The sequence below is a fragment of the Pleurodeles waltl genome, chromosome 10 (assembly GCF_031143425.1).
Source record: "Pleurodeles waltl isolate 20211129_DDA chromosome 10, aPleWal1.hap1.20221129, whole genome shotgun sequence".
NCBI lineage: Eukaryota > Metazoa > Chordata > Amphibia > Caudata > Salamandridae > Pleurodeles > Pleurodeles waltl.
In genome coordinates this window covers 939,470,287-939,497,231 of record NC_090449.1, presented here as the reverse complement: position 1 = coordinate 939,497,231, position 26,945 = coordinate 939,470,287, and positions in this window count along the sequence as shown.

Here is a 26,945-nt window from a genome sequence, read left to right as displayed (position 1 = left end):
CAGGAGGCAGGTGTCACAATGGACAGGGAAGGTAATAATGTTTTATGGAAGGGCTGCTTAGATGGCAGGCCTGTGTTACTGGGAAGAATTTATGCCCCCAATGTTGAGCAGAGCCCCTTCTGGGAGGAGCTCTCGGACCACCCTGCCCAGATTATTGTATTACTTTGCAAACCTTCCTCTTATTCTTCCTCACCCTTTCTATAGAGAATTGGATACCTTCCAGGGCTATTTAGTCTGGGGAGTACGACATTGGGTGGCCCTTAAAATGTTGCAGCTCTGTGTGAAGGTGTATGGCTGGAAGCTCCCTCCTTCGAACTAACTTTCTGACCACACAGCACAGTGGTTATTGCGCTGGGCAGCTGGACACTACATGGGGTAGGCCAGTGACTCCTGTGGTGGCCTCACGCTGGCTACGTTACACAGCTTGCTCTTCTCCAAAGTGCTACCCGCCTGACCCTTACAGGTGGCGAGAGCACAAGCATATATGCTCTGCATACACCAGCTTTCACTAGGAAGGCTGTGCTACGCCGCTAACGCCCCCTTGGTGGCCCTTCCCCGTTTTACAGGTTTCTACACGATACAACAGCTAAGAGGTTGGGCAACGAGTTCCCTCCACACCATGGAAGATCTATATACCAAGGGCCACCTCCTCCCCTTCGCTCAATTGACTACAGATGGTACCCCATCCACAGGGCACTTCCTTATTTATCAACAACCGTGCAATACAGCCAAAAAACTGTAGGGTACCATAGACACGAAACTGCCCGGCATCAAGTCATACATACAATACTTATGATGGGCACAGGATGTCACCTTATTACATGGCTCCAGATGGCCATAGGCAAACTCCTGAACACCCCCCTTGATGCCCTTCGGCAACAGTGGAAGGCAGATAGTGGGAAACCACTTTGAGAGAAGGAATGGGAGATAGGGTTATTCCATCCAAAACACAGTTTCACAGAACTCCTGTTTTAAGAATATTCAATTTTACATGTTACATATAATATATTTCATCTCGGCACAACTTAATTGTTACTACCCTTCAGCACTCAATACCTTCCCCAGCTGCCCCCTTTTAGGGACGGACATCTGCCATGTGGTGTGGTCCTGCCTCTCGCTGCTTCAACATTACTGGTCCACCAAACATGACACACTCAAAGAGGTGACAGCTCTGCTGAACTTACATACATGGGAGGCTAGTGTCAGGGTATCTTTAGGTGTAAGAGGAGGTACAGGTTTCGTACCTGCTTTGTGGCCCTGGCACTTTTGCTGGCCATTCACAAAGAGGGAGCGGCTGAGTAGAAGGCACCCCATGGTGAGGAATTGCGAGGCCTCCGAAAGTGCCTCATCTCAAATCACTGGGCCATAAATCCTCACTCATTTTCAGCAATACACACCATACAGCAATACATACAAGATGATACCATGCCACCTTAAATTATTGAAAACTGGCCAGTGCACATTCTACCTTTCCAGTTCTCCCACAGTGTCTGGCTGCATTGCGGCCAAATGTCAACCCCAAAAGTGGTTTCCTCCTTGTTTTTCACATCACCCAACAGTGCCTCTGGGACCTGCTCTTTCACCTGTTACACTGAATTAGCTTTCTTCTTCACTCAGTGATGGCACTGCCTATTGTTCATTATTGACTATAGCTCACTCAACACACATACTCGGACACCACGACTCATCTATAGCCAAACATAATGTGCCATAAACCGAAGACCCATAAGTATGTTAACAACCCAGCTCGTCCTTGTTCAAGTTTCCCCACAATGGACTATGCATCCACATCTCCACACCAATTATCCAGATGCACTCTTGCAAGATTTAGTTGCATACATGATGAGTTATAGATGCATACAATTTTCGCAACCTGTATTGGTGCATAATGCATGCCTGATGATGTATTCCACACTGTTCACAGAACAATAATTTGATAAGTTGACTGGGGTGTATGTCTTCTTGTTTGCTCTCAATAAAATAAACATACTTTAAAGAATGCAGTCCAGCTTCAGGCTGAACCACAGCAAGGAAACAGAACTCATTGCTGCCAAAAATTACATCAGCATGATGCTGGACATCTCAGTAGCATTTGACACAGTCTCCTCCTTATATTGCATGAGATTTGCATCCAAGGACCCACTCTCCACTGGATCTGCACCTTCTTGACAGAGAAGAACCCAAGCTGTCAGCCTGGCCATGAATATCTCAGAAGCCTGCAAACTCATTATTCGAGTGCCCCAAAGTTTGTTCCTCAGTCCCGGTAATGTGCACTACATATGCCCAGGGCCTGTAGATTAATTGCTACTAGTGGGCCTGTAGCACTGGGTGTGCCACCCACATAAGTAGCCCCTTAACCATGCCACTGCAAGGTCTGTCTGTGCAGTTTCACTGCCAATTCAACTTGGCATTATAAGTACTTGCCAAGCCTTAAACTCCCCTTTTCCTACATATAAGTCACCCCTAAGGTAGGCCCCAGGTAACCCATAGGACTGGGTGCTATGTAGATAAAAGGCAGGACATATACCTGTGTAGTTTATATGTCCTGGTAGTGTAAAACTCGTAAATTCGTTTTACACTGCTGTGAGGCCTGCTCCTTTCATAGGCTAACATCAGGGCTACCCTCATATACTGTTTGAGTGGTAGATTCTGATCTGAAAGGAGTAACAAGGTCATATTTAGTATGGCCAGAATGGTAATACGAAATCCTGGTGAAGTTGGATTTAATATTACTATTTTAGAAATGTCACATCTGGCTGTGTTAGCTGACAGCCCCCTTGTGCATTTCACTCAGACAACCCCAAAAACAGGATGCTCATTCACACCTGCACACATCTGCATGCTGAATGGATCGTCCTGGGCTGGGATGGCAGAGGCCTGCCCTCACACAATGGACTGCCAAACCCCCAACTGGGACCCTGGCAGAGAGGATGGAACTGAAAGGGGACCTTGTGCCCTTCTAAGCCACTCTTCGAAGTCTCCCCACTTCAAAGGCACATTTGGGTCCCTGACCTCACCAACTCAGACACTTCTTGACAAGATACCTCCTGAGAAAGAAACTCTGAACCAGAACCTGCAACCTACCAAGAGAAGCTGCCTGGCTGAGCAAAGGACTCACCTGGACTGCTTTGCTATAAAAGACTGCTGCCTTGCTGTTGTCCTGCTTCCTTGCTGCCCTCTGGCTCTGCTGAGAAGTGCTCTCCAAGGGTTTGGATTAAGCTTGACTCCAGTTTCCTGATGTCTCTGGGCCAAAAAGACTCCATCTCTGCAAATAATTCCCTGTGCGGCGACAATCGATGCACAGCCTGCTGGAATTGATGCACAGTCTGCCCTGTGGTGAGAAAATCACTGCATCGCCGAACAAGACGACGCAGCCCGGCTTCCCCAGTGGAGATCAACGCAGCGTTGCGACCAGAACTTCGACGCACGGCCCACTGGATCGACGCATAGCCGAGATGGAATGACACAGCCTGACTTCCTGTGAGAGGAATCGACGCAGCACCTGCCAGGCGACAGAAATTTCCCGGCATCGCCCACCGGATCGACGCAGCTCCTGTGACTTCACCCTGGACGCCCAGGATTTCTCTGCATCATCCCTAGGGCATCCAAATACCCTGCAACCCGAAGAGGACCCAGGCCTGCATGCCAGAAATCGACGCAAAGCCCTTGCTGCATGGAAAAACATTGACGCATTGTCTGTGTGCTCCTGGAGAAACTGACGCACCCTTCCCAATTTTCCACACATCTCCTCCTCTGTGGTCCAGTGCAGATAATTTATATGCAAACCAGGTACTTTGTGCTTGCAAGAGACACTTATTGCTTTTTAAGAACTGAAGACTCTATTTATCATCACAAAAGTGAGATTTCAACTGGTACTCATCAAATCTTGATCGTTTTGACCTTAATCTACTCAGATAAATGTTCTATATTTTTCTAAACCTGTGAGGTGTATTTTTGTGGTGCTTATACTGTGTTATTGCATGATTATTGCATAAATAACTTTACACATTGTCTTCTACGTTAAGCCTGACTGCTCAGTGCCAAGCTACCAGAGGGTGGGCTCAGTAAAATTTGGATTGTGTGTGACTTACTCTGACTAGAGTGAGGGTCCTTGCTTGGACAGGGGATAGCTTGACTGTCAACCAAAGACCTCATTGCTAACAGTCATGGAAAGAACAAACACCTTATTAGGGAATGCAAGATTAAATAAAATCTGTAAATGTAAACAAGAGCTACATTGCTGAAAAGGACTACTTTAACAATTCTTACTATCATTGCTCAATTATCGGCTTGGCTGTAAAGTTATGGGCATGAATACTGGGCCTGATAGGGAGCAGTTTCAATGTCAATTTTTAATCACTGGTCGGTCTGAACCTTAGAGGTATCCCCGGCTCCCAAGTCCTTTCTTTAGCTGTTAGACCTGGCATCCTTGGTGTGATTTCTGCTAACGTTTTGCCCTCTGACCTCCTGTTCCACACCTAATTTTTGCTGACTTTTAGGAATCTGGGCACTTTAATACTGTTGGCCAGTGCTAAAGTGCAGGTGCTCTTTCCTCTAAAACATGGTAACATTGGCTTCAGTACAATTAGAATATTTCATTTACTTGTAAGTCCCTAATAAAGTGCACTAGATGTGTCCAGAGCCTGCAAGTTAAATGCTACTAGTGGGTTTGCAGCACGAATTGTGCCACCCACTACAGTAACCTTACAAACATGTGTCAGGCCTGCCACATTTGAAGTTTGGTGTCTTTGGACTCACAGTTTTAAATCACAACGTATAGTAAAGTCAGATTTTAAATTGTAAGTTTAAAAATTTCACTTTTAGAAAGTTGGCATTTTCTTACCTTAACCGTTTGGTGCCTTAGGCTGTCTCTGAAAACAAATCTAGGTTGGGCTTGGTGACAGCTGCACTTTGGGAATTGCCTCTAGATAGCCACAAACACAGGACACTCAGCTGCATCTGCATTCATCTGCATACTGATGGGTCTTCCTGGACAGATGGAAGGGGAGGGGTTGACACTTACTCTTCAATAGGTGGTGTCCTGTCTTCACACAAAGGACTGATTACCCCTTACAGATATCCTAGCAGACAGTGCTAGGATGAAAAGGAACCTTGTGCACTTTAGAGGCTTCCTTTGAAGTCTCCCCCACAACAAAGGCCTGTTTTGTTATATGTACTGGACTTCAAACCCCAACAAATTAGATCTCTACTGGAACCAAGGACGAATTGCCAGGAAGAAGGACTACTGTGCTGCCAGGAGGGACTACCACTCTGCACCTGCATTGTTGTGTTGGCTTACTGCTGCTGCTGTAGAAAGGACTGCCATTTTTAAACTTGCTTTGCTGTGTTGGCCTGCTGCCTTCTGTTTATGTCCTGCAGTGAGAAGGCCTAGACTTGGTCTCTACATCATTGCAACCAAGAGTCTCCATGGGAATGTTGGCTTGCCTGTTCTCTGCAGTCTAAGGGACATCAAAGACTGCTGGCAACTCTCCTGGTGCTGCTGGACTCTGCCCCGTAAGTTCAATGCTTGCCTGTGTTAGAGCGTTCCGTCCTAATAAATTACCTGTATTTGGACGCTCTTGGGTCGATGAATCTTTTGACCAAGTGGGGCTCTCTTCACCCGAGATTAGTCAATTTAATCAAATCAATAATCAATAACGAACATAAGCAATACCCTGATCAACATAACACTTCACAATTAATCCAGAAAACATTTCGGCGAACCATGACCTTCCGGCCATGAATAACCACACCAGTTTATTCAAAGTTAGTGAATTTATTTCCCTATATTAACAAAGCTAGCACGATATAAATGTGTCTCAACACCAAATGATATATGTAAATGAACATTAATAGCTGTCAAAAACGGCGAAAAAGATGCAATCTATGCAGCATTTGAATAACAATGCATTCGATAATAGCAACGCAAACCACTAAAACTATAATCTGTAATGAGCTAATTGCATACATTAGTCAGCATAACAAGGTCTCAAATTGCATCGTGCAACAAATGAATCCTCATCTAACCTCAAATTAGCATCTGCATGTGGGACTTCATGCAAAAACAATTTAGCAACATTGATTTGGAAAACTCCTAACTAGGGCTCTTATCAAAAATCAGCAGTTGGTTACCTAAAAAGAAACACAATGCAATTGTACATTTTCCTTTCATATTTACCAAATTCAATCAGCATTCAAGGAAGTCTTCGTCTCACAGGTACCGGTTTCGATCAGCATGGGACGGGGGCAAAGGGGCAGGGTGGACGGGGCAATTGCCTCACAGCGGCAAGATAAAAGGACAAAACTACTACTTCATGCAAAGGGACGAATCAAAGTTAAAGTCTCTAGGGCGAGAATTACTTAAAGTCTCTTTCTCTCGATTAGAGAAAGCATCAAAGTCTCATTCAAAATGGCGTCGAACATCAATTGGCATCGTAGAAGATGGCAAAATGACGAGGTCGGCAAGATGGGCCATAATGGCTGCAATGTCCTGCAAATGGCGGGTAATGGCGCGCTTTCTTCTTGTGCACCCGGTTTAAATAAACAACAGTTCAAATCCAGTAGGGTCTTCCATTGGAGGGTTCATAGGTTGGCTTCAAATTGTCCAATCAAAAACAACAATTTACAAGCTTCTACCTAGGCATACATTATCCTTGGAGTCGGGAACGTAAGTTGCAACATATTTTACCAATTAACTCACTTTCAGAGCTTCCATTGTCTGCACCTGCAGATTGACCTTGGAGCAAAGAAGAAGATGCCAGGCTGGCACGAAACCTTAAAGATAAGCATGTGAACCGATCTCACTGGAAAAGTACAGCTTCAAGCAAGAATACACGTTTTATTAGCACATTGGAAAAACACGAGCATCTAAACCATGAGACAAGGCAACTAGGCCGAAGCCTCCACTAAAGTTATGCTAAGTTAAAACATTTCAAACAAGCAAATCATGGCACACGTTTACGGTTATGTCAGATTAGTACAATTCTAATTCATCACGTTATATAAAGCACGCTTATAAATGTTGGCGAACTACTCTGAGGGCACATTTGTCCCCGTACAATCTTTATTAGTTTGGTTAAAGTCACACTTGATTATTGCGGCACTACGTTTATGCGCTAATAAATGTAAAACCTTCGTTTCTGCGTCATCACCTGTGGTGCCCTTTCAAGTCCTGGGCTTCAGAAGTGGGCTTTGCAGCTACAAACTTTACAAAGTGAGGCATCGTCCTGGGTGCAACAGAAAAATTGGAGCATTGCATCTCCGACAGTGACGGAGCGGCTGCCTGATGACTGTGTGGCCCAATGATGACGCTCAGTAAGGACCGATGACAATGCATTGCATCTACATACACAAAGTCTGCTGACAACGTAGTGCCCAGGCGCTGTAAAAATATTGATGAATTGGGTCCTTGCTGACAACGCATTTGCTCTAGTAGAGGTACTGTTCAGTGGACCCTGTGTGGGTTCTGTAGTCCGCCTACCCCTCATCGCGGTTAGCCTGGATTTTGGATTTGCACCAGTCCCTCGCAACCTCAAGTAATCTTTTGGCAGCTAGTGAATTCTAACCACTGTTTTCACATTTAGGGGCATATTTACAAGCCCCTAGCACTACCTTGCACTGCCCTAGCCTCATTTTTTCTATGCTAAGGCAGTGCTAAGGAGGCCTTTCTCCTGTGCCATATCCACAAAGTGGCGCAATGATTGTATTGCTCCACTTTGTAAATCTGTGTGCCACTTTATGCCTGCGCCAGGCATAATGTATGCAAGGGAGGTGTTCCGATGCAGGGAGGCCCGAAAAAATGACGCAGTATTTCACTGCGCCATTTTTTCCATCATTTTTAATGCCCACTCAGAGCAGGTGTTAAAATGACACCTCATTTTAATCAATGGATGTCCCTGTGCTCTGCTGCATTGGCGTCAACATTTTTGACACTACTGCAGCAAAGTGCCAGAATAGCATAACATTTTTTGACTGTATTGTCCTCACAACCGCATTGTTGTGCCCTATTGCAAATACAGCGAACAATGGTGTTGCTATGTGGGGTAGGGGCGACGCAAAAAAAGTGGCGCCTCAGGACCGATGCCCCACTTTCTTGTTAATTTACCCCTTAATCTTTAAAAATTCATATCTCGACTTCTACTTATTTGATTTGTGTCATTTTGCTCTTGTATTCATCTGATAAATATTAGCTATTTTTCTAATCTGGTGTTGAGTTTTTTTTGGGTGTTTTTCACTGTGTTACTGTAATTGCTACACAAATACTTTACACATTGCCATTTAAGTTTAGCCCATCTGCTCTGTGCCAAGCTACTAGTAGGTAAGCACATCTTAATTTAGGTTGTGTATCTGTCTCACCCTAAGATTGTGGTCCATACTTGGATAGGGTACATACCTCTGCCTACTAGAAACCCAATTTCTAACAGCAGACAAATACCTAGAACTCTTAATAAGGTCCTAAATGTGATTTCCTCTACCGCCGAAGAACCTCCTATATCTTCAGGAATTGTAGCGAAAGAAACATCACCACATAGATGTACATTTCGTATGTAAAGATAAAAAGAAACCCTTGTGTACTTTGCAGCAAGTCTTAAACCGACGGATTGCATATATTGTATGCAATATTTTGGAATAAGGAGTAGATCTGGGAATCTGCTATGTGTAGAGCTATCTCGTTGCAAGCCTGGGAATACGGGTGCATCCACAAGTGTCTCGAAATGTGTGCAGTCAGTTCTAGACGACCTATCAGCATAGATTTCTTTTATTTTTCATCAGATCCAAATTTGTCCCTATTTCAATTTCATTTGACTTGTTCTCGTATGGTAGATTTGTCATAAACAATACGTGCTTGAATATAGAACAATTTGATGAATGTTAATTCTGCCCCTTCTTTTTCACCCTTGAATGTATGTCATGCTTCATAAATGTAGCCAGATTAAAGACATTTCCCAGAGAATAGAATAAAAAGTGGATCCAAAGTCCTCTATTTGCACGTTAGCAGTTTTTTTTTCAGTGTAACATGAAGCGCAATTCAATTTTGAGTCCATTCTATTACCGCAAGGTCAGATTCTATCTTTTTACAAAATGACAGGCCTGTGATTCGTTTCTGAGTCTCACTTCATCTGAAGAGAAAGGAGCGACGAGTACCTTTTAACCTGAAATGACTGGTTTGTGGGAGGCATTCGCTGCGCCATATTTTTCAGGCACCATGGAAACAGCCCTGTCACAGACTGAAGTAATGTTTTCAATTGGGGTGATTTCGGTTCTGCATTTAGTGTCACTCCAAAAATACAGCAATACAATAGATAATAGAGGGAAAAACGTGTACGGTTCTACTTCGTTTTTACGAGGCCATGTAACTTACTCACAGGCATCTTGAGAGGCTGGCAACTCAGATTTTGAAATCTATAAATGTGGCTGTCATGAAGCAACATGTGGAAGTCGATTTCGAAAATCAGGAAGAAGAGTGAGTGGATTATTTATCTTTGTTACAGAATTCGATATTGTGAAATACTAAATCAGTCTGCACTGCCCTGAAAAAAGAAGTCACACGTGTACACATCATAAGGTTATCATTTTTGCATTGAACCATGTCACAGATTTAATGTTATCTTTGCTATGGCAAATTGCCAATTCTTTCCCCTTTGGGAGCTATTGCACAAGGATAACGACATTTAAAGTTGCTGACTTGTACAATAGAGCATGTAGCTCAGGCACTAACATAGGATAATTGCCCTCGAGCTGTCACACGCTGTAACTAAAGCAAGGACATTATCCAGATGTGTAGGTCACCATGGCAATATGAACATTCTACCCAAAGAGGGCTGAATTAAAACATTCATTTTCCTGGGACCACACGGGGTGTTAAACTATATCCACAAGCCAAGAGGGTAGTAAAGGTGAAAGAGGCCGCACTCATGGGAAGTAAACACAATTATTTAAATATAAAGAAAATACAAACAAGGTGCTGGTGAACTTAATGCCCTACCACCCATGGGCAAAGTCAAGTGTCAAAGAGAGAGGAAAGCTCTCTTTAGCACAAGTAGAGATAAACAGAAAAAGAACACCGCACACAGGACAATTTTTTTTAGAGTAAAGCAAGAGTCCAATAGATAACAAATGATGTCTAATATCCATTGAGTAGACGGATGAACAATGCATGATGTCCAAGTCAGACAATATTTGGCAGATGATGTTCTTTATTGACAGGATTATGGTGTTCAGGGTACACACTGTACTTCACTGCAAACAGAGCCAACACGTGTTTCATCACGCTTGTGACTTTTTCAAGGCTATTTAAACGTAATACAGGCACGACAACTTAAAACGTCAATCAGGCAAAAAATCAGAATCCATGCGTCTGAGAATAGGCTAATCCAAAAAACACACGCTGCTTAAAGCCAGTGACTGCGGTTTCCTTTGAATTGGCGCCTGAACTTATCATGGTCCTTAGTACCCATACACTTGTGCCTTGTTTTGGAATTTTCCGTTTGACTGATTGACTTGCATTTGGATTAGCCTATTCTCAGACGCATGGATTCTGATTTTTTGCCTGATTGACGTTTTAAGTTGTCGTGCCTGTATTACGTTTAAATAGCCTTGAAAAAGTCACCAGCGTGACGAAACACGTGTTGGCTGTGTTTGCAGTGAAGTACAGTGTGTACCCTGAACAACATAATCCTGTCAATAAAGAACATCATCTGCCAAATATTGTCTGACTTGGACATCATGCATTGTTCATCCCGTCTACTCAATGGATATTAGACATCATTTGTTATCTATTGGACTCTTGCTTTACTCTAAACAATTTTGTCCTGTGTGCGGTGTTCTTTTACTGTTTATATCCACAAGCCATCAAACAGTATATACTATTAGAGCTGATGCAACTGTAGACTCGACTTATGCAGAGCAAACAATTGCAGCTAATATACAATGGACAAAAAGTTAACCTGGATTTTGCTGTAACAAATCAACAGACGGTTGCAAAAGGAAATAGAGCCAAATAGAATATCAATAAAAGGTATACACAGAGGGCCACATTTAAGAACCCTTAACGCCTTTCCAATGCCACATTAGCATCATCTTGTTTACGCTAATGTGGCGTTGGCCAAAAACTCTGCGCCATATTTACAAAGTGGCGCAATCCATGCTTTGTGCCACTTTGTAACCCTTTGCCCTACATTATGCCTGTGCCAGGCATAATGGATGGAAGGGGAGCACTTCCCCGTTAGGAGGGACAAATGGTGGCGTTAGGGGGTGCTAAGAGGTTCAACAAAGGTGTGGCTGCACGGTGTGCAGCGCCATTTTTCTTAAGTATGCACCAAAGTGTTTGCACCTGTTTTCTCACTTTGCCTTTTTTACAAATTTAGTGGCACTGTGCTTACACTTGTGCTATACACAGTCAGCTTCCACCGGGCTACCTGGAGGATATTGTACAGAGCCAGTGTGCACTAGAACTAATATTGTGTGCACAAATGGTGGCATAAACAGTTACTACACTTTGGGCCATATGTACCAAGACCTTTTTCCATAGACACAGAATGGGTAAAACCCTTTGATACATCTGGCCCTTTATTCTCTATTTAACACCGAAAAGGATGTAAAATCAGGCTCCAAAAGAGAGCATTTCATGGTCTGTGTCTGCACCACTACTGCATGTTACTGAATACAACCACAGTACAAATGACCATTACCAATGTAATATCTTCAGTCCATCCACGAGTTTTCCTACTTTCTCACTACTCTGTTGTGCCAGTAACTGTGCCTATGTTAGCCTCCGCATGGAGCTGACCTCACAGCTCCCTGTGAACGTTTCAACCGGCAGCTCCCTTGCGGTTCCATTTTATGACGCAAGTGCCATCTGCCATTCTTAGGAAAAAAAAAAACTTCTGCTGCACAAATTAAGACGAACATGAAACAGACCATATTTTCTATTTGCATACCCCACAATACTGAGCAAAGTGTGGCATCTTTTCATTCTACTTTGCCACAGAGACTGCACCATAGCAGGGAGGTATCCAGGGTGGGTCCCCGTAGCAGCATGGGTGCAGAGAACGTCACAATGCCAGCTGTGCCTTTCTACAACATTGAATATTTGAACACACTGAACATAATTCACCTTCCCCTGCTAGGGTTTACCGAACTGTAAAACAGGCTCTTAAGTTTGCTACTGATGCTTGAAAAATGAATGTGAATGGAAAATGCTGAAATATTTGCCTTGTAAAATTGTCTACCGCTGACTAAACTCGGTGTTTTGAATATATAATATACGGTGATGTCAAAGCGTTGGTAAAGAGCTATTTTGTAATATAATGGTTAAAACTTCATGGTTAAAGTTAAAGACATTAGAATTAATCATTCATAATGCTGCTCATGAGGGATTGTCATAGAGTAAATCCAGAGCACCCTAAAGCATTAAGAGGTTCTTTTTTAGAAACTGGTGTCATATTAATTTCGGAATCCTAACTATAATCGCAACTGAAACACATGTAATAATTGAGGGTATACTGTTTCGTCAGATATTGGATTTTTAATGTGTGTGTATGTGTGGTGGGTGGTGATGCTGAAATCTTAATAAACACAACTTGGTTAGAAGAAAAAGCTGTTCTGGGGAAACGCTGCTCAACACCCTGTAGCTATGGCACAAGCGGGAGACAGTCAACTGAGATGTGGGTGTTAAGTTCCAGCAGTTCTAGCTGTTCTAAAGCGCATTCTGCGGCACACATGGAAAGAGGAAAAAGGCTCAATGGGTTGTTTTTGTGTAAGAAGGTGTCCCTTCCTGTGCAAAAAACAAGCCTGCCTGGAATGCAGGCACCCTTGCAACATGCAAGTGGGCCTGCTTTGGCACTAGGCAGCACGTTGTTGGCCAGTGCAAGGAGAAAATAGGAATGTGCCATCTATTGTTAAATATGGAGCATTCCTGCCCTTTCCTTGTCACACAACGCAGAGCAGTAAGGTGTCTTGCTGCACTGCGTTGTGTGACATTTTAATAAATCTGGCCCTAAGTCCGAAGGTAAAAACTTTCAGCAGGATGAACCTGGTCCCTTTATTTGACCCACACTCAATCGTGGTCGGTCTTAACTTTTGATGTTGTCCCAGTGAAGCACATGATCTGATGACTATGGCTGGTGCCTAACTCCTTTTGGTACTATTGTGAGCCCTACATTTTAAAAATACATAACTACGGTTTTATTGATTACATTTTGTTGTTTTGATGTTGTGTTTATTAAAAATTACTTGATTTACTCCACTTTTCTAAATTGGTTTACGAGTTGTCTTGAGTTGTGTTCTCACTTTATTACTGTTGGACTACTGTTAAATACTTTGCACATTCCCTCTGGGTTAAGCCTGGCTTCTTTTGTGCCACATTAACAGAGGGCTAAGCACAGGTATTTTTTGTGACTTTTGTGGTTCACCCTGACAATGATTGTAAGTTTTTATTTGAGATGGATTCCCACCCCATAAACCAATACTCCAGTTTCTTACACAGGTGAGGAACATGAAAAAAGAAAGTACTAGGTTTGATTTGAGAAGAAGAAATGTTGATGCACTACTTGTAAGTATGTATTGTAGAAGAGCCACACTCAGAGCACATCACTACCATTGTTTATGGAACAAATAAATAACAAATCCTAAACTAAAGAAGATATATGTTCTCACGTAAAAAGCTGTCTAGAGAATTGCGAATATGTTCTCTAGTGAAAGGCTGTCTAGAGAATTCTCAATCAGGTCCAGAACATCGGCTGACACATCAGGCAGGAAGAGGCTACTGCTAGAGTGTCAAACACAAAAAAGGTGATTGGAGGATGCTTTCAATGAGCATCTACTCATCACCTTTTCTGTGTTTGATGTAACACCCTAGGTGTAAAAGGACAGGCCCATGCCTGGGACCCTTGCTCATTGTGATACTGGAACCAAGCTACACGTGACTGAAGAGTGCCAATCAGGGTGAAACCGGATCTGGTTGCTTGTGTTTTGGTTCAGAGAGGACCTGGTTTGGCAGTTTAGGCTGGACTGTTCCTACTGGAGCAGGATCAAGACTGCTTTGCATAGGACTGATTCGAATCTGAAATAGCATAGATAGCAAAAGAACAATGTGTTGAATGGTACTCTGATCAATTGCCAGTGGTTAAATTCATGGCAAGTATCCATCCTCCTATTACCTTTTGTGTGTTTAATGCTGGATCATTCCATTCTCTGACCTTAGGTCAGTGTCTTTTCTCTCATCCCATTCCCACTACCCCTTGGAGATTCAACTCATATCAGTATTCAGAGTGGTGTCTGGGTGGAGTCTAGGGGGCAGAGGGTGGTCAGTCATCGCTCCTGCTGGGACCAATCACAGAACACTCATAACTGAAATTGATCAGTTGACTGCTGGGAAAAGCTCCATAAGACCAGATACTTATCCTGCGAGGTCCCACTGAACCAGTTTTCAGCAAGGAACACTTTCTGAGTGGAATACAATTGGTTGTCTTGCCTGCCTTGGACATGACCGTCCTGGGCTAGCCTCAGGATCTTGTCCCAGTCCTCCGTTGGTTAAAAAGAAAAATCTTTACTCCAAAACCAACTGCTGTGAAAAATCCTCCTAGTCACTTCACAAGCATTTAGGTCCTCAGGATAGGCTTTTATACTCACAGGTCTCTCTTCAGCTATGACTCCTACAGGTCCCAGTACCCTGTGGTGAACTGGGCATTTTGCAAGACAAGTGACTTTCATTCTTTTGTGTTCCTTGAGCAGGCAAAAAAAGAGACTAGCCACCAGATCCTCGGAGATCAGTTTTAGTCAATGAGTGAAAGCAGGAGTTCTTTAATATTCATTCTTCCAGCAGGGCCGTCTTCTTCTGGGGAAGAATAACGATGTTCAGGAATGGTTTGGGGAGGTTGTGTTGGGGTGCCAATTTTCTACTGTGCATTAGTCAAAGATTCTAAAACAATTCACATCCAATTCTGAGTATGTTTTCACCCTTTGCCCTTATCCTTTAGAAGCAGACCTTGCTTTTCACTTAACTGTGGACATTCCTGTAAACCCTGAATCTATAATAGTTAAATACATCTTCTAAGAGAAGAGGGCAAGGCACTACCTAAATCACTCCCCTATTTAGATGAGGTCTCCTTTCTCTGTCAGGGTCAGGATCTGATATTTCCCCTTGCTAAAACTGGAACCACAAATCTCTGATATCCTTTGGAATGAATAGGAGCAGATTTTGTCAGCCTCATTTACCACCTCCACATCAAAGGTGTAATTTGCTTTAGGAAGCAGATATTTGCTTTTTTATCTCTAAGAGTATGTAAAGGAGTGAAGCCGGGCTTACTAGTGGCTTCTAACAAAGTTTTTACGTGATCCGAACAGAAGTTTATATGTATAGCAGCTACAATTGCTAGATCACTCATTTTGTAGTGCTAGAGATCCAGATGCCGATCTTTTGGTTTATGGCTAATTAAAAAGATTAGTATACTACATGTAGAATATATGGGTGACAAGAGGAATGACCAAACCGATAAATTTGAGCAGTTGTTGTGTTATTTCCCACCTTGTGTAGGGGGGAAGAATGATATGTAAAGCAAGTCGGAACTATCTCTGTGTTGACATTGAGATCCTTTTCTTTTAATTGCTTTGAGTATTTTTTGGTTTTACTCTTTGCACTATACAAGCATACTGTGTATCCCATTGTGTCTGATTATTATGGGGGTTATTCTAACTTTGGAGGAGGTGTTAATCCGTCCCAAAAGTGACGGAAAAGTGACGGATTTACCACCAGCCGTATTACGAGTCCATTATATACTATGGAACTCGTAATACGGCTGGTGGTATATCCGTCACTTTACCGTCACTTTTGGGACGGATTAACACTCCTCCAAAGTTAGAATAACCCCCTATATGTACTTTACTGAATGCTGCCTCTTTTCGCAATGCTAACTCTTTTTGCACTTGTTCACTTCATATTTATACGACCATAAGTTTACAAAGTTTTCTGGCAGTTTTCCACTTCAAGGTCAAGCTTTGTGCTGCTCTATATTATTATTGCTATTTAGTGCCCTATCTATGATGCTACTTTGAATGTTAAATGCACTTTAAGTGACTAAATCTTGTTCAGCTCTCTGCCTATCAAAGCAGGTTGGCAGCGTGGTTTTATCCAATCTGTTTTTTTTCCCTTGCTGAATGATATCTTCTTTTGAAATTCTGGATACTTTGCAAATGCTCATTTTGCACTCTATAGGGCAGACAAGGAAAGTGGAGCTGCACAAGTACAGCGCCACTTTCCTTGCACCTCTAAGCTCTCCCCCCCCCACGCCACCATGTGGGCGCCATATTTTAAAATACAGCACACCATTGCGCAGGGTGTGGGGCAATAGCGTAATTTTTTTTACACTATTGATGTACTCTGCAAGAGTAGTTCCAATATTTTGGCACTACTCCTGCAAAGTACATAGGGACCCATTAAAAATAATGGTATTTCCCCTTTTAATGCCTGCTCTGAACAGGCGTTTAAAGTGCAAAAAAAAAGTGGCTCTTAGATTTCCTTGCACTATTTTTTCGGTCCCCCTAACAGGAGAACAACCCCCTTGCATGCATTATGACTGCCTGTGGAGCAAGGGTTTACAAAGTGGCGCAATGCATGCATTGCACCACTTTGTAAATATGATGCAAGGAAAAGGCCACTGTAGTGCCGCCTTAGACTAAAAAAAATACGCCTTGGCTGCAATAAGGTGGCGCTAGGGGCACTTAAATATGCCCCTAAATATGTACAATCAGTAGACTACATATTTTACTTGGAAGACTGCACTTCAACGTTAAGCTTTGTGCTGTGTTATATTACTGTTGCTATATTTGCATTAAATAGAATGCCACATTGTATTTTAACTATGTCTTAGTTCCCCTGATTTTCTTGTATATGATATAGATACTTTTTATTATGTGTGGTGCAGGATTTCAAAACAACAAGATGGTTGCATTAACTATGATTGTTTTCGTTTAATTCCTAGCTAACCTGAATTCTCCTTTTTACTTTTGTTGACTGTTATGTGCCGCACCTTGTGGTAAAACCGTTATCATATTGTTAATTTACCATCTAATAAAACACTATAAAATTTTTTGTATGTGATGGATGTTCTTTCTTCCTGAAACTGCTCCTGTCCCCTTCTAGATGTATAATCCATGTTAAGTGGCCAGTTGCTGATAATACCTTTTCCTTTCTGGGTCTAGAAGCCAGTACATTGTTGTTTACAGAGCATGTTTGTTAACTCCTACCAGAAATGTGATTTGGGCCTCAGGAGGTGAGATGAGTGCCAAGAATAATTCTAAGGCAGTATCAGCTCAGGTAGCAAATAGTACATTTTTAAAAAGTTGCTTTGCAACTACAAGTATCATAAATCTACCACAGCATCAAATTTGATTTTTAAAAATAGGTGGAAAATAACTTTGAAGAATTTGTCAATATTTTTCCAGTTGAAGCTAGAACTTTTGGGGTTTACCAAGAACTGTTCTTGAGAATCTAGCTAACCTACACAGCGGAAAAAGGTTTTTGGGATTTAGACAATGAGAGAACACACTATTCCAGATATGTTTTGTGTGACCTCTTTCTATTATTAGGTACCCATCCCTCTGGGATTACAAGAAACACTCTAGGGGTGAAATCAACATATAGCTTCAGGATTTCCTACATGGAAAAGGCACATTTCCATATGTCACTGCAGTGTTTTTCAACTGCAGCCCAATTAGAGCACTGTGTTGCTCCTGACAGCCATAAACGTCTGTAGTATATGTAGATGGTGTTAATACACATTGCAGCCCACACATGACATTTAATTTATATGACACTGGGGCAATTTGTGGGACAATTTACGGGTGAGTTACATGTACCAGTTGAGTGAAAGCAATTTAACAGTAATGTTTTTTGCTAGGGCACACACACTATGACACAGAAGAGCAGTGTTGTGTCCAGTGCACACAGTCATGCTAGCAGTTAAAAGGGGTCCAGTAAAAGATGTCAAATCCAGAGTGATCATGCAGAGAAGGTGACTCTGCTACAATATCCATTCGTCTGCTACAAGTAATCCACACCTGAATTGTTATTGCTCCAAATTTAAATAAGCAGTCTGCCCTCAATCTATGTGTCTTTATTGTTGCTATGTAAACGTTTCTCATCAAAATGTTGGTGCTAAATAAATGAAAAAATATGTCTGCAATGCAACATATTTATAATAGAAAAAATAATAACAAAATATTGTTCATAAACGAAGGAAGTTGAGCTTAATCTGGATTGAAGAAACCTGATAGCCATGACTCGAAGTGCTGTGCTAGAAGAGAGTTGTTGAATCAACTAGTGGTGTGCATTGGCATTAGGGGATCATACATACTAATTAATGGCTCAGAAATGGTCAACTGGCTCTTGTCACTATTAAATTTGTTAAAAAGATTGAGGCAGTTACCTGGAAAGTTAGGATTATCTTTCTATTGTGGTTTGTGCTTGGGTTTTTCAGGGCAGGGTTGCTGCAAGTAACTACCTCTTTGAAAATGTTCACAGACTTTGCACAGCCAGAGTGCACCACTGTATTGCATTCTCCCAGTGCTGAGCCTATTTGAAAATCTACCAGATTGTCCAGCTCAGTCATAGCAATCCCTATGGATTGCAAAAGGAAGACCTGTCTTCACTGAAGGACTTCCCTGAGTTGCAAATTCTGTGATAGGAGGGAGTACCAGGCACAGCATAGTAAATGTGGGCACAACAAGAGTGATCCTTTCTGGTCAGTTTGTGCACCAAAGACCATGTGTAGACTGAAGAAGAAGCAGCTGGGCCCATCAAGGTTTATTTCAAATGGCACAGTGCATTAAAGCAAGCCATCCACCCCAGAATTCAAGACCGGCAGGAGCATGACAATTCTAAAGTCTTTTATGAAATTCATGATTACACTAGCATATAAGCACTCTCTTGTGGGTACCTTTGGATGAAAATGACTAAAAAGATTTGTCTTATATTTCTACTAGCCTGTCTTGAATATGAATGTGGAGATGTTCATCCAAACTTGACCTGAAGTCTGTTAAGTCTGGTGAGCAGGCCATTGTTGCCTGGGTACCATTGTTGGTGATTGTTTTTTTAAAATTTACAATGGTAGCATAGGAAATTGGGTTCTGGTTGAGGGGAGTGAAGACACAGGTATGCCTCAAATTAATCTGTGCTCAACCCTCTGGTAGCTTGGCACAGAGCAGTCAGGCTTAACTTAGAGGCAATGTGTAAAGTATTTGTGTAACAATTCAACAATAATACAATGAAAAACCTGCACGAAAAGGATCTCACATCAATTTAGAAATAAATAATGGATTTCAATCAATACAATAAGACCCAAATGAAAAAAATCCAACCAGTAGAACTAGAGAAAAGCAATTTTAAACATTTAAGTGAAAATACTGCCAGAAAGCCCAAAGCACCACTCCTGGTTATCTGGTCATGGGAGACAAGGGGAAATTCACAATTTCAGGCCAACCACGATGGACCGGGGGTCAGATTCAGGGGCCAAGTTAGTCTTGTTGAAAGGTCACACACGCCCTCTTCACCAGCAGACTGGACTACGGCAATGTGCTCTATGCTGGAATCAACAAAAAACTCACCCGCAAACTACAGAACATCCAGAACGCCACCGCCAGACTGGTCCTTGACTTGCCTCAACACTGCCACATCTCTCAACACCTGCACACACTACACTGGCTTCCCATTGAGAAAAGAATTGCCTTCAAGATCCTCACCTGTGCACACAAAGCCCTCCACGACACCGGACCAGCCTATCTAAACAGATACTCATCTTCCACGAACCCCATAGAACCCTACGCTCAGCCCAGCTCTTTCTCTCACTGAATTACCCTGCATCAGGAAAACAAGAACAGGGGGAAGCTCTTTCTCCCACAGCGCAGCCTCAGTCTGTAATGCCGTCCGCTCGACCTCAGACAGACTACCCCCCTCCTCAACTTCACAGAGGAGCTGAAGACATGGCTTTTTGAAGAACCACCTCACTGATGGATCCCACATGAACCCTCCCGTGCCTTGAGACCCCTGCAGGTGAGTAGTCGCGCTTAACAAACACTGATTGATTGATTGAAGGTTACCTTCTCAGTCCAGCGCAAAGAGTTCTGTTCGCAGTGGAGGGTGCTTCGATGATCAGGGAAGCATCGCTGATGGTCTTTGATGTAGTGTGAAGAGCAAATTTGTGTCATGGATGGGCATCACTTTAGTGAGAAGATCCTGTTGTTGTCACAAACAGTCAGGCCAGTACTTTGCGATGGCGCTTCCTGGAAGCGGCCGATGCTGTAACGTGAAGGGTCAGGTTGACAGACCTTTGCGTTGGGGAGGCTGTTAAAGTGTTGAGGTTTTGGTGCCAATGGGCTCACTCATGAAGAGCCTAAAAACTTCAATTCAGCCTCTCTGAGGCCACACCAAGGGTCCAGGACCTGAGGGGCAGCACTTGGGGATGAGGGATTGGCTCAAGCTGAATCTGGATGTTGGTCTTGGTGGTTGAAAACCTGTTATGTTTCTGTGGCAGTGACAGTCCTTTCAGTAGCACAGTAGTCCTTCTTCCTGGCAGAGTCTCCAATGATCCAGAAGTGTATGGGAGAGTTGGTGTCTGAAGTCCAATATTTATACAAGGTGTCTCCTTTGAAATGGGAGAAGTTTCTAGAGGTTTTCATTTGAAGTATACAGGTTTCATGCCTCCCCAGTCCTGGCTCCTAGCTACAGGGCGTATGTAGCCCTTTGTGTGGAGGTAAGACACAGCCTATTCAGTTGTAAGTAGGGCTGTGCCCACCACTGTCCTCCCATCCTGCCAGCGATGGCTCATCCAGACTCACTTAAGCCTTCTATTGTGCGTGGCTGTCTAGGAAGAATACACAAAGCCCAACTGTCAGCTACGCCCAGCCATGTGAGCCAGACATAGGCTCCAGGCACAAAAAATGCAAAGGAAGGAAAATGCCAACTTTCAAAAAGTTGCATTTTTTAAAAATTTTAATTTAAATTCTAACTCCACTATAAGAGAGGAGTTTTCGTTACAATTCCAAAGAAACCAAACATGAACTGGTTACTTGTTCCCATTTGGAAGTTATATCTTATTAAATCTATTAAAGAAACTCCAATGTTATCCTCTGGGAGAGGTATGCCTTGCAGTAGTGAGAAACAAATGTAAGACTTTTCACTACCAGAACATGTGAAACTTAAAAGTACATATCTAGTTTTTAAATACCCGATACACGTCTGCTTTTTAAATACACTGCACCCTGACCTCTGGGCTTTCCAGGGCCTGCCTTGTGGGTATGCATGTATTAAAAAGAAAGGGTTGGGCCTGGCAAAAGTTTATTTTGCCATGTCGAAATGGCAGTTAAAAACCGCACACCCTTGTTGCAATCGCAGTCTTGAGACGTGATTGAAGGGCTACTTAAATGAGTGGCAAAATGAGTGCTGCAGCCCATTTGTAGCATTTAAATTGCAGGCCGTGGGCACTTTACATGGGACCTACAAGTAAATGCAATGGTATAAGACAATTCTATTATGTTTTATGGAGAGAGAACAAGCATTTTGGTACTGGTTAGCAATGGTAGAGTGCGCAGAATCCTAAAAGCCAACAAAAAAGGGTTCAGAACCCAGAAGGGTGAAGGCAAGAAAATTGGTAATGACCCTGCATAAAGGGTGAAATCCAAGACACCCACTTCCCAGCCAAAAGCCAAGGAAGACTAATCAATACATAATGGGCTTCCCCGGTTATGCAATAGAACATGGATGAAGGCGCTTTAATGCAGGGGCACTTGTCAGGTCTGTGCCTATCTGAAATCAGTTGGATTTGCCTGTCGATACTCTCCTGAGCCGCTAGACTGACCCGTGGGGAACCCTTCTCCTCACCTGTTGCTCCCATCTGTGAAGCACCAAACCTTAACTTGCTCACAGATGCATTCCAGAAGGCAGACAGTACTGCCATTGCCAACAAAGTGATGCGGTCCATTAGACGTCTGTTCCCAACCCAAGAACAATTGTGCTAGTAAGGACGGTAACCAACAGAGGCCACTAAGAGCCATCAGGGGGCATTTTGTGTTTTTAGGATGATTTGAAATGAAATGTTTGAAAACATTATGTTCATAGGGGTTCCAATAATGATTTGGGTGTATTATAATTGTATATTTTACATTTTCAATGCTTTCCAGGTGAGTATTATTTGAAGTGAATTTCCTCAGGTGTGTTGAGCCACTAGTAAGTAAGAGCTCTCAGTCACCAAATGTTATCAGCACTGTTTTAACCAACTCATGAGGAAAAGTGACATCCAGTGTAAGCAGAAACAAACACTGGACATATATAAGTCACGCCTGAGTGCAGGCAGAGGTAAAGTAGGAAACTTCACACGCTCAATAAACCGTTCACACACTCCTTCAGACACAATCTCGGAAGCTGTACATGGCCAAAGACAGTATAGACTACCTCCAGCATCTGCAACACCTTCAACAGTCAGACCTACATGTGTTCCTCTACTGTATTGCTTCTAGTCTATGGGGCAGAGTGCCGTTTGCTTTATTTGCAGAGAATAACCTTACTAGCCCTGCTGAAGCTGTGCTGGCATGTCTAGTACTGTTGACTCTGAATGAGTGATCCAAGGACTTCTATTTATCAAAATGCCAGGTGTGGTTTAAAACCCACTACATGCCCTTTGATTAACTGATAACACCCCAAGGAGTGATATTACATGATTGGTGACTCGATTACATCATAAATAATTATGTCACATAACTTCTGACTTGATTTCAGTGAGCAATGTCTCTGTATTCTGGACTAGTGCATTTCAATGCAATTCTGGTTATCCGTAAAGCAGATACAGTACAACATCTGATGCACATGACATGCCTGCGTTCAATTTCCCTTGATTTAGAGGTACAACTCTCATTTCACAATTCTTCACCATCATTTTAGTAACAAAATGATGTGTTTCTCCCTGTGGTCCTCAAGTAGTCATCACTGATTTCAAAGCTATTGAATAGTAAATAAAAAGGTGGTGTAATGCATTGCATTGCATGACAGGGAGAGAGCAGGAAAGTGCTATATCTACAGAGATATGGCACAATCCTGTTCTCTCACCAGTACTGGCACAAGATCATGCTGCTGAGTGCCACACACATACCTTTGCACTCTAGTGCAAAGATTTGCGCTTGATGTCTAGCACAGATTTTGTACCCTTCCAGTATAAAATAATATGCCTAGAAAAACGTTCAAACCTTTTCCACTTCAGATGTGTGATGTACCATACAGCACATATGCAAAGCGGGAAAAGTTAGAGAGAAATTCCTCCTTTTTAACAACTACTTCAAAGTGGCATTATTGTTTTGCCACAAAACTCTGCTTACTATTTTCATTATATATGGGATAGAGTAAACCATGGATGGTTGCATGGGAACACCCATGCACCATCCCTCAAATTCAAATGCCCTCCTGATGCAGAGTAAAACAAAGCATTGATTTGCACTTATTTGAGTTACTTTCAGGCAAATTCAAGCACAATAGAATATTTGAGCTGGAAATTAAAAAAAATTAAATGCTGGTTTGTGTCAATTTTCTGGTGCAAACCAGTGTAAACTGTTTGCAACTCTGGGCCATTGTACTAAGGATTAAAAACAAACAAAAAAACTGCAAGCATAGTGGGCTTCAAAATAGCCCATTATGCCACAATGGAATGTTCCTGCATGTGTAATGATGTATGATTACAAAACATACAATAAAAGCCCTTATCACAATGTATTAGCTTCTAAGTTAGCTTGTTATAATAATTGTTAACCAATAAAATTGTCTAGAGTTCCAGTGTATTTGATTTATGGATTAATGGTCCACCAATGTCTTAGACATGGCATCCTTGGCGTGGTCTCCCCTTTCTTTTTTGCCTCTGCTTCCCATGTTTTGACTGTGTGCTGGACTCTGTTGTTGCTGTTTTTGGTACTCTGGGCACCTTACCACTAATGACCAGTGCTAAAGTGCAAGCTCTCTTGTCTCAATTGTATGTGTAATTGGCTTTTCCATGATTGGCATATTTGATTTACTAGTAAGTTCCTAGTAAAGTGCACTAGAGGTGCCCAGGGCATGTAAATCAAATGCTACTAGTAGTCTTGCAGCACTGGTTGGCCACTCACCTAAGTAGCCCTGTAAACATGGCTCAGACCTGACACTGCAGTGTCTGCGTGTGCAGTTTTAAACTGCCAATTTGACCTGGCAAGTGCACCCACTTGCCTTGCCCAAACTTTCCCTTTTTATACATGCAAGGCACCCCTAAGGTAGGCCCTATGTAGCACCATAGGCAGGGTGTAGTGTATGTTATTGTGTGATACGTACTGCTGTGTTTTACATGTCTTAACAGTGAAATACTGCCAACTTCGGTTTTCACTGTTGCAAGGCCCGTCTCTCTCTTAGGTTAACATGGGGTCTGACTTTAAATAACTTTTAAGTGCAGTTTCCCTTTGGGAACAGATAGAAATGTGGAGTTTAGTGTCTCTGAACTCACAATTTTAAAATACATCTTTTGGTAAAGTTGTTTTTTAAATTGTCAGTTTGAAAATGCCACTTCTAGAAAGTGGGCATTTTCTTGCTTAAACCATTCTGTGACTCTGCATGTTTGTGGATTCCCTGTCTAGTCAGACTGACAGTTGGGCTGTTTGTGAATCCCGTCTATACAGTGCGACAAAGGGAGCTGGGTATAGCCTGCATGTCCTGATGGGCCATCTGAGCTAGAGTGGAGGGAGGAGTGGTCACTCACACCTGAATGAGCTGTGTCTGCCCTCACACAATGCAGTCTTCAACCCCATGATATGTGTCTGTGGCCTGGCATGGGCAAGGCAGGATCCTGTAAATAACAGAGACTTTTCTTTGAAGGTGGGTAACTTCAAAGGTAGAAAGGGGTATATGTAGTGGACCAAAAACCCCAGATTTTTAGATTACTTCTAGAATCAAGAGGAACCTCTGCCAAGGAGTACTGCCCCTTTGCCTGTGATTGTTCTTTGCTGGGTTGGCCTGCAGTTGCTGCTTCGGCCTGAAAGAGGACAAGGACTGGACTTTGTTGTGCATTCATGCTTGAGAAGAATCACCAAGGGTTTGGGTTGAGCATGCCTCCTGTTTTGAAGTCTCAGGGCCATCAAAGACTTCCTCTGCAGGCACCTGGACTTTCTGCTGAGACTCCTGCCCTGCCAAGTGGTACCCACTCCAGTCCCTGGGCCCTTGAGAGGTGAAGCTGGTGTAACCAAGGACCGAAATCCATGCACAGGAGGCGTGCAGGTAAAAAATGTGATGCAGCAGTAAAAACGACGCACCATCTGCACTGCAGCTGAGAAATCGATGCACCACCTACATAGGGGCTGAGACATCAACACATTAACTGCATCACGGCTGGAGAAACGGCGCAACACTCACTTGCGGCTGCTAAAATTGACTCAACCCTCAGGCAGCACAGTTCCTCATCATCGTGCAGCAAGATTTCACACGTATCATCGATGGGCAACAAACAAAATCAATGTGAACATGCCCGGATCCGAGGTGTTCCTTTCAAAAATCGATGCCTCGTTGTCTTGCGGGAGAAAAAAATTATGCATTGCCTACCCCGACTGGAGGAGAAATGACACACGGCCTCACTTGCGAGTAGGGAATTGACGAATCGCTAACTTTTTGAATGCAGGCTTGCCCCTGCTGCTTTATTTTTGATGCAAACCAGGTACTTTGTGTGACATCAACACATCCATTGTTTTCTATGGAGCAAGACTCTTTTTAATTTAAAAATTCATAACTTTACTCATGGATGTTGCATTTTTGTTGTTCTGGTCTTGGTTGATTTAGATAAATATTGGCTAATTTCCTAAACCAGTTCCATTTTGCAGTGTTTTCACTGTATTCCTGTATGTGTTGGTACACATACTTTACACATTGCCTCTTATATAAGCCTGACTGCTTGTGCCAAGCTACCAAGGGAGTGAGAAGGAGTTATCCAAGGTGTGTATCTCCCTTACCCTGACTAGAGTGAGGGTTCCTGCTTGGACAGAGTGCAAATTGACTGCCAACCAGAGACCCCATTTCTAACAACCCCTAACTACCTTAACAGACTAATCTACTCCAGGACAAAAAACAGACAATACACAGTAAATGACAACACAATATACAAATAGACACAACAAAACAGACATCTGGGACACAACAGAGACAGCAGACAGCACAAATAACTCCTGAAACAGTACTCCCCAACACAACTCCAGCGCCACACAACCTGCCCCAATGACAGACACAAAGACTGTGAGTGTAAGAGGAAATGATAGTAACTTTACAGTTCGTGATTTGCAACATGGCTGATCCATTGCTTCACTTCCTGGGCTGATGCAGCATGTTTTGAGCCAATGCATCTATTATTTTGATGCTTTATGCCGATGCGAGGACACTTGCAAAGCACCACGAGGAAGTCCCAACGCGTCACATGGGATGCGTCAATTTTTGACATGCACAATCACTGCAAAAAACACACATTAGGGCAATGTATCTTTCTATGTGTCCAGTGTATGTTTTGTAAGTGTATATGGGTGAAAGTATATTCATTACAAGAATCAGACCATGCATAGGGCACATTTCCTATGTTTTGTTGAAACAACACCTTTGAAGGGTAGCCCCATGTGCCCACTATGTGTTGGCACCTGAATCCATTGCTTAGTTTACCCCCAGGGATGCCATGGACTTGCCCTCTAGCACAGCACAGACGTCTGCCAATATGTGCTGTGCTCCAAAGTGCAGACAGCAGGCAGTCAGGAAATGGCGGGGTTTACAGTATCCGGTGCAGGCAAAGGTTGTGATAGCTAGTACACATATGTGAAGGGATATGTGAATGGTGCAATTTGCTCATGTTCCCCCCCCCCCATCCAGAGGCCTCCCATCACGGGACACACTGTCAGTTTGCCTCTGGAGATTGTCT